The sequence below is a fragment of the Oppia nitens genome, unplaced genomic scaffold, assembly GCF_028296485.1.
Source record: "Oppia nitens isolate AA-2021 unplaced genomic scaffold, nextdenovo-longstitch-racon4-pilon3 scaffold60_pilon_pilon_pilon, whole genome shotgun sequence".
NCBI classification, from domain to species: domain Eukaryota; kingdom Metazoa; phylum Arthropoda; class Arachnida; order Sarcoptiformes; family Oppiidae; genus Oppia; species Oppia nitens.
This window is the reverse complement of record NW_026533244.1, coordinates 32,501-42,500: the sequence shown is the minus strand read 5'-3', so window position 1 is coordinate 42,500 and position 10,000 is coordinate 32,501. Positions and strand designations below refer to the sequence as shown.

General features: G+C 45.2%; 1 non-coding gene across 1 annotated transcript; it reads right to left on the bottom strand.

The window, feature by feature from the left end:
- Nucleotides 1-61: 61 nt before the first annotated feature.
- On the bottom strand, nucleotides 62-215 carry LOC128962002 (5.8S ribosomal RNA). Its single transcript, XR_008484627.1, has one exon. It is a non-coding gene; the product is annotated as a 5.8S ribosomal RNA (ribosomal RNA).
- Nucleotides 216-10,000: the final 9,785 nt, after the last annotated feature.

The following is a 10,000-nucleotide window of genomic DNA, read 5'->3' as shown; positions in this document are numbered from 1 at the left end:
GAGCGCAACAGTATGTTCGGCACTCTCGACACAGACTTTTACTATGTTTTTATTATGTTAACGACCCTCAGACAAACGAAGCCCCGGGAAAGACCCGAGGCTGCAATATGCGTTCGAAAATCAAGTGCTCGGCGTGTCCTGCATTTCACACCGCTTATCGCAGCTAGCTGCGTTCTTCATCGACCAGCGAACCGAGTGATCCACCGTTTGCAGTTGTACTGCACATTGTGTTTTTATCAATTGTTATCAAAGGCACAAGTTTTTCAACTTAAAGCGCACACACAAGTCAAGTCTTTACGGCATTGCTTACGATCATAGACCGCTCACAATAATTAAGCCTAGCGACAGTCTTTGGGCGCACCCTATGACTATCACTCTGTAGCCCGACTTTGACGCCGATAGCGACAAAGTGCTCACACTTTGACGGTGTGTAGGCATTGCTCAGATTAGACACCTCATGACTTGTCTTGTGTTTTTTGCAGACAAACACCGGTACTAAAGTGTTCATATTCAGTGGTGATCGGTCGCTCTCATACACAACACCTAACAGTTACACTGTTGTTGTTGTTGTTGTGTACCTTGTGATCACCTATGAACGGTTATGTACCGTTTGGGATATGTTTGCCGCTTATCTATCGATTGAGCGACTTTTGCGTTCAACAAATTGCCGTTTGTGTATGAGTTAAACTCTACAACATACGGTAATGATCCTTCCGCAGGTTCACCTACGGAAACCTTGTTACGACTTTTACTTCCTCTAAATGTTCAAGTTTGGGCATCTTTCCGAGCACAGCGCTGCCACTACAAGAGCAGCTGCACCGGCCAGTCCGAAGACCTCACTAAAACATTCAATCGGTAGTAGCGACGGGCGGTGTGTACAAAGGGCAGGGACGTAATCAACGCGAGCTAATGACTCGCGCTTACTGGGAATTCCTCGTTCAAGGGGAATAATTACAATCCCCTATCCCAATCACGAAGAAGGTTCATTGGGTTCCCCACTCTTGACAGAGTAGGTTTTTGAATGCACGCTGATCACTTCAGTGTAGCGCGCGTGCGGCCCCGGACATCTAAGGGCATCACAGACCTGTTATTGCTCTGTTTCGTGCGGTTGAAACACCGCCTGTCCCTCTAAGAAGTGTTGTCGACGTTATAAGTCGGCAATCTATTTAGTAGGCTAGAGTCTCGTTCGTTATCGGAATTAACCAGACAAATCACTCCACCAACTAAGAACGGCCATGCACCACCACCCACTGAATCAAGAAAGAGCTCTCAATCTGTCAATCCTTCCAGTGTCCGGGCCGGGTGAGTTTTCCCGTGTTGAGTCAAATTAAGCCGCAGGCTCCACTCCTGGTGGTGCCCTTCCGTCAATTTCTTTAAGTTTCAGCTTTGCAACCATACTTCCCCTGGAACCGAAAGACTTTGGTTTCCCGGAAGTCCCTCGCCGAGTCATTTAGAGAACTCAGGCGAATTACTGGTCGGCATCGTTTATGGTTAGAACTAGGGCGGTATCTGATCGCCTTCGAACCTCTAACTTTCGTTCTTGATTAATGAAAACATTCTTGACAAATGCTTTCGCTTTAGTTCGTCTTGCGAAGGTCCAAGAATTTCACCTCTAGCTCCGCAATACGAATGTCCCCGTCTGTCCCTATTGATCATTACCTCATGCTCCGAAGACCAACAAAATAGAACCGAGGTCCTATTCCATTATTCCATGCAACATTATTCGGGCACTGACGCCTGCTTTGAGCACTCTAATTTTTTCAAAGTAAACGTACCGATCGCCTATGACACTCGGTGAAGAGCACCATAGGACAAGGTCAAAAGTGGTAACAGTAGCCACTGGCAAGTGGACCGTCTGACTAGGAACTGAGATCCAACTACGAGCTTTTTAACCACAACAACTTTAATATACGCTATTGGAGCTGGAATTACCGCGGCTGCTGGCACCAGACTTGCCCTCCAATAGATCCTCGTTAAGAGTTTTACATTGTTCTCATTCCAATTACGAGGCCTCATAAGAGTCTCGTATTGTTATTTTTCGTCACTACCTCCCCGTTCTGGGATTGGGTAATTTGCACGCCTGCTGCCTTCCTTGGATGTGCTAGCCGTTTCTCAGGCTCGCTCTCCGGAACCGAACCCTCACTCGCTTTTGAGCTCTCATAGAGAACAGTCGCATTTGCTTTGCTCTCTATAACTCAAAATTTTTCTAAGTATTTTTATGCTTACCGCCGTATACCGCCGATCTGGTCAATGGTATTGACCTCCCACCGCTYCTATCGTCACCACATCGCTTACCTGAACACAATTTGGTGTGTCTCAAGAAAATCCGCCGAAAGATTGGCCAATTACAGCCGAAAAACCTATTTGAAAACTGCAAGTCATTCAATTTTTCAAAGCACTCAAGTATTGGAGCCGATATTTACGCTTYTGGACAGCCATACGGAACACTCACCGYTTTCAACACTTTTTCATCGCTATTCTGAACACATTTTTGTGTTGTTCGGAAAGCGAGAGTWTCAGGACTCGGCCCATATCGGCCAAAAACCCTTTYCATACCCGATTTACTAATCCGCCATTTTCTTTGTTTACTTATTTTTTCACTCCAATATGTCWGCCAAAGGAACAACGCCTTCTCTCAACAACAAAAGACGTCATAACTCAACGGATCATTCACCTATGGACGTATTTATACCTCAAAAGTCGCGCGAACAGAATTTCCAAGTATTCTGGACATCAAGTACGACCCGATGGCCACTGCTCACGAAATCCAAGAAATAGACAACGAGTTGGACACTTGGCTCACTGAACTGAGTGCCATAGGACARCCGAAGAAGGACGTATCATCAGAGGATTCGCAAGACGATACAAGGCTTTGATATTCTTMGCCGAAAAAGCCGCCATCGCCGCYGCAGCCGCTGCCCATACATCAWCCGTTATTGGCAGCCGACTCGGTGATCATGAAGACGCCATYGCGGAAATACAGTCAACACTWAAGAACTTACCGCAAATCATTGCCGAAGCTCTCCCAAAAGGCATCAATAATGCCTCAACAACAACAACAAAAGTGCCGAAAACACCAAAGACTTTYGCTGACATCGCCGCCAAAAATGCCACAATTGATTATCCAATTGTGATYGAACCGAAGACACACAAGGACAGCAATCAGACCAAGTCTGATCTYAACACCGCWATCGACCCGGTTCTCATGGGAATCGGCATTCACCAYCGCCGCAAAGGAAAGGACGGCAAAGTCACTGTTGCCCTTAATACTGGCAGTGAYTTACAACAACTCAAAAGCAAACTAATGGGAACCAAAGACTTTACMGACAAATACACCATCCGWTCRCCGAAGAAACGCAATCCTCGCGTYATCGTMCACAACRTTCCYAAAGACACMGAWGACAAAGACTTYATWGAAAAWGTCTTTCAACAGAACGCYGCAATTAATATGAAATACACCGATATCAACGCATTTAAAGCTGAATTCAAGCCTATTTTTCATCAAAAACTCCGAGAAAAACAAGAGTTCTCATCAATAGTGTTTGAAGTCTCGCCATCGCTTTGTAAAGTCCTACGAAGTCTCGAAAAAATCAAGTTCGGCTGGTACTCCTGTGCCGTTGAAGACCACATTCTAATCACCAGATGCTACAACTGCTGTGGACTTGGCCACAGAGCAGTACATAAATCAAACGGAACTGAAGTCAAGTGCAAACACACAATCGCGTGTTCGCACTGTGCCGGAAACCACGCCTACCGCAACAACAATGGAATCATCTGTCCGGTAGCCAACGATAAAACCAAAGTCTGTTGTGCAAACTGCACGGCAGAGAACAAACGACTCAACAAAATCAAACACAAGACCGACCACTCCGCCATTTCCAACAACTGTCCGATGCTGTCAGCCTACAAAGAAGCCGAATTTAACAGAACTAACTATGGATGTTAACGCTACAGAAGATCAACGACTCCATAAACTTACAGTCATTCAAGTCAACCTAAACCACTCTCACGCCGCCACAGCTCAACTTCACCGTATCGCTCAAGAACGGAAATGGGATATTCTTCTCATTCAAGAACCCACTGCCCAAGGCTCCCGTGTGGTCGGCTTGCCGACTATGCGAGTCTGCGGCAATAACAAGACAGCTATAGCGGTGAACAACTCAAGTTTATCGCTTTATTTTCACGAAAACTTATCCGACGAACACATCACAACAGCCACCATTTCAACCGCAACTGAATCGATAACTTTTATCAGCGCYTATCACAAAGGAAAGCCGCTACACAATCAATCCAACAGTCAAGACATCGCTAAACTCCAAAATATACTTACATCACACAAGACAGCTCTTCTCGGCATCGATACCAACGCCTAYTCACCGATATGGGGAGCCGACAATGAAGATAACAGAGGCACTGCTGTGTCGGACTTCATTGCAACCGAAAACCTAACACTACTCAACGACTGCATAACACCTACATATCAACATCAAACAACATCGGCCACCAGTTTCATTGACGTAACACTTGTTACGCAAAACTTGGCCCGAAGAACAACAGATTGGAATGTACTAGACGACATAACACTCAGTGATCACATGTACATCCAAATGACCTTATGGACAACCGCGAAACCACAAGACATCCGCGCAAATGCTAAGCGCTTCAACACATCAAAGGCCAATTGGACTGAATTCAACGCCAAGATTAACGCAATGAAACCAACATTTGGACAACTCATTGCCTCCGCAACAACAACCGAAGATATAGAGAAACTTACCGACTATTACTTCACAAATATTGAAGTAATCGCTCGGAAATACATCCCATTATACAGACCTACAATATATTCAAACAAGTGGTGGACGCCAACACTTACCACATTGCGACACGAAGCCAACAGATTACGCCGCCGAATGAATAGAGCGAAGACAAACTACGAACAGAAGAAAGAAGACTTCCAGAAAGCCTATCATACGTACCGCATCGAAATGATGAAGTCTAAACACAAGACATTTCAAGACTTCTGCACCGTTGACAGTGAACGCGATCCATGGGGAGCCGTTTACAAAATGCTTAGAACTAAAAAACAAGTCTACGCACCGTTAAAATCCATCAAACGACCGGACGGTACTATGTGTGCTAATGAAACCGAAACTCTGGAAACACTACTCACCGCATACTTCCCAACGACTGAAGACACAGCCGCCGAAACAATCATTAGAGAAGACACGCGACGACCACCCAATACATCACCGGACAACTTATTCACGGAAACCGAAGTCAACGCTGCAATCAACAGAATGAAGACCAAAAAATCGCCCGGTTTTGACTTAATAACCGCAGAAATACTCAAAAGAATTACATCATCTCTACTCACCGAAATCACCGCATATTTCAACCTATGCTTAACATACGGACACTTCCCAACAAAGTTTAAGACTGCGCTTATCAAATTCATCCCGAAAGCCTCCGCCGCAACAACAGACACACATAAAGCTTTYCGACCGATATGCCTATTGCCAACAATAGGTAAAGCTTTGGACTCCTTATTAATCAAACGAATCGAGTGGTTTATGTACACCAATAATAAACTCTCGGAAGGACAATTCGGCTTTGTACCGCAACGATCAACAACGGACGCAATACTCACCGCAACGAACATCGCAACGAAGTACAGAAGAAAAGGCTTCAGTGTTCTAGTCATCTCACTGGACATTGAATCTGCCTTTGACTCCGCGAAATGGCCTCATATTCTCAACGCCTTAAAGGAAAAAAGATGTCCCGAAAATCTCTACCGTTTGGCCCAAAGTTATTTTACAGAACGTTATGTAATCGCCGAAACGGAAGCCAACTCTATCACCCGTCAAGCCACACAAGGCTGTATGCAGGGTTCACCATCTGGCCCTATCTTTTGGAACATACTCTATGACAGTCTACTTAAACTCAAGTTACCGAAAGACTGTACACTGCAAGCATACGCTGACGACGCGCTCCTCATCGCTTGTGGTGGCAACTCCAAAGTAGCCGCCGAAAGAGCCAACATAGCACTCACCGCAATCAACACTTGGAGTGCTGATATTAACCTACGCTTCAACGCACGGAAAACTCAAGTCCTCGCTATCGGAAAAGGCTCGGAGTCCACACCACCGAACCTATACTTGGGTGGCGAACCATTAACGTTTGTTAAACATCTCAAGTACTTAGGAATAACAATCGACCATCAAATGTCTTACACGGAACACATCAAAAACGTCTCCAACAAAGCAAAGGARGCCATAACCCGATTCTCTCGYGTGGCCCGTACCGAATGGGGTCTCAGTGCCCGAACATTCTCAACGATATGGAAGTGTGCAATAGAACCAGCACTTACCTATGCTTCACCGGTCTGGGCCGGAAAAGCCATCACCGACAAGAACTCCCGCCGTTTGAAATCAACGCAAAGACTCGCCAACTTACGTATCACACGCGCTTACAACACAACATCTCACGAAGCGCTATGGACACTTACGGGGATCACACCGATTCATCACCGTATCGAACAACTATCAACCGAATACTACTTACGCATAGGACAACAACCATCAGAATATGCATACAAACCTAAGTACATCCAACACATACCATTTGACTCAATTGAGCACCGAACACCGTACTTTGCGGCTGACCATCCAAGTACCCGAAGCTACCGAAACACTTACGTCATCAACACCAACATCAAAAAAATCATCGCCGAAGCCGTCATCATTGATTGGCAGTCTCACTGGGACTCTGCCGATACCGGAAGACTAACACATGCTTTTCTACCGAACATTAACAACAGATTAGCATTGAAAAACTTCAAAATAACACACAATATCACACAAGTACTTACGGGYCACGGAAACTTTGGYCAATACTTACACCGCTTCACCTTACGACCACACCCAAACTGTCCATCCAATGACGGTACTGATGACGTAACTCACCGACTTCTCCATTGCCGCCGATATGCACATCACCGAAGAAAACTCTACCGAACAATTAACAAAAGACTTACACATTTGCATGAGTTTAACACTTTATTTGCAAACAAACAACACTTTCAAGCACTTGAAGTGTTTATCAACGAAATACTTACAACCGAAGACCAACTTACCGCTGAAGACCAACTCAACGATGAAATACAACGAACCGAAGACCATCCAAACGAAGACCAACGAAGAGAGGAACAACAAACAGAAGACATACAAACAGAAGACATACAAACCGAAGACCAACTACTATACAAACCGAAGACCAACTTAAGACCGACGCTAACTATCCAATCGACAATCGATCAATCGAAGCCCCGTTACCCGTTACAACCATGGTAGGCGCATAACCTACCATCGACAGTTGATAAGGCAGACACTTGAAAGATTCATCGCCGGCACTAAGGCCATACGATTAGCAACAGTTATCCAGAGTCACCACCGTTAGGAGCCCCACAAGGGAACCCCATTGGTCTTGGTCTAATAAATGCACTTCTCCCGTCTCCGGTCGAAGTTTTTGGGCATGTATTAGCTCTAGAATTACCACAGTTATCCATGTAGACAGTCAATATCTAAGGAACCGTAACTGATTTAATGAGCCATTCGCGGTTTCGCCTTAATACGGCATGTACTTAGACATGCATGGCTTAATTTTTGAGACAAGCATATGACTACTGGCAGAATCAACCAGGTAGCTGTTCAGCCAAACACACACAGAACCGAACGGTCCGTGTTGTTGTTGCTGTCGGTGTCCTACACCGACTCACACTGCCTTCAATATAGCGGCCAGTGTTCACATTAACATTGCGTCTGTGTATAGCGCTAGCGTTAGTTTCGCCCGGCGTTATCACACATCCCAAACTGCCGGTCAGTCATCGACTAGACCGTCAACAGTACCGCTATAGCGGTTATCAACTTATTCAATCCGTTAGTTATAGCCAACCTATCGCGGCGCTATTCAAAGTCAGCCTTCGTTCATATTGCTCATGTTTATCGGCACTCTGGTTCCCAGTCAGTGACACGGTTTTACGCGTTTGACTATAGGCGGAAACTCAAGTGGTACCCGAACCGACGCCAGTCATCCCTATCCTGACATGTATTAGAGTTGCCGTAGTTGCGGTCTTAGTGTGCAATCAATCAAGGCGTGCAGTCTGTATTGTCGACCCCCACGTACTAACAGCTGGCTCACTTACACCGCACGGCTCTCTCCCGTTGATAAAGCGAGGAACATGTCTTGCCGTCCCCTCAAAAAGTACGACAATCTGATATTCATCGGCATTACGCCGTTTGAATCACAGAGTTATCGATACTGTGTCACCGACTATCTCTCATTAATCGGTTTGACACCCTATAGTGTGTATAGTCATCGTATAGCATTATACGACTCTCTCAAATGTTATGCAGTGAACACCGCATATAGTGCTTTGACTCGTACTCAACACTACTACTCTCCATATATATACTTTTTTCTTAGTAAGGCACAAGTTGAGATGTGCACTTTGACTACTTGAAAAAACATGACATGTTTAAACAACACTGGAGGCCCGTCGGTAACTTCGGTAACCAAATTGTCACTATATCTTGTTAGGCCTCATTGACTAGATGGTGTCAATACGTTTGGCCACTCACTCTGACCACCGGGGGTCGTGTTATAAGCGTTTTTCCCGAAAACAACATTCCCGAATAACTCTGGCCACGGCCAACCGATCGGGACCGGACCATCATTGTTGTGACCGCCAACTAATGGCCAACAAGTCATATATGTATCACAATATGATTTGACCTCATCTTCGGGTCCAAATGGCCATCCGAAAAATGTCTGTCATGTACTCTCTACGGAGACATGTTTTTCGGCCATTTGGACCCGAAGATGACCATCGATCGGGACCAAACTTTCAAACTATATTCTTGCCACCAATGCGGTTCTAATGACATATGTCACGTCCCGATCGGTGGCCGTTTACCGAAGTAGTGATTTTTCAAAAAAAGTAAACAAAAAAATGTATGTACAGTATATTAGGTGTAACACCAGTATAGCATACATGTAAATGAGAGTAAGTAACGGTAAATCGGTAAGTAGTGGCCACAATGTTATGACCTATCTAGTCAGTACCGCATACCTATATGCTATCTTCTCCCGAAGTTTGGTCCCGATCGGTGACCATCTTCGGGTTCAAATCCCCGAAAAACCTATATTTCCCATACATTAATAACACATACAATACAATGCATTGTTGTAATCACGGGACGGGCCATATTGACCCGAAAACAACAATATAGACAATAATGTCCAACAGACAACTTGTTGGCCATCCAATTACTGTCCATAATATGTTGGTACGGATGTTGTCCGATGTCCGCAACCCGAGTTATACCGACTTGCCCAAAATGTTGGTCCCGCCGAACCGATGGCTGGCCAAGTGTTTTGAGTGGCTGATTAGGTGGCTAACCAATAGCCAATCATTCACTTCCAATCTTGACTTCGGGCGGTTAACCTGTACCGAGTTATCGGCAATTTTTGTTTTCGGCGGAGGCAATCGCTATGTAACTAGTAGTTGATTGGCCTTTACGGCCAAAGTAGCGGCCACAATGTCGAGACATATCTAGTTAGTACCGCACACCTATTTGCAACCTCATATTGAAAATTGATCCCAATCGATGATCATCTTCTGGTCAAAATTACCGAAATACCGATTTCCCCATACATTACTGTACTGTACTATACAGTACACTGTTGTAATCACGGGACGGGCACTTTTGACCAGAAGACATCCATGTGGCCAATTATGTCTTCATATAGCACCTTGGCCATCCGAATAGTGTCCATAATATGGTGGTACGGATGTTGTCCGATGTCCGCCACCCGAAATATAATGGGCCGTCAAAAATTGTTGTTTTGGCGGGAAAATCAATGAATCACTAGATGATGGCCTTTGCGGCCCAGGTAGTGGCCACAATGTCGGGACATATCTAATTAGTATCGCAAACCT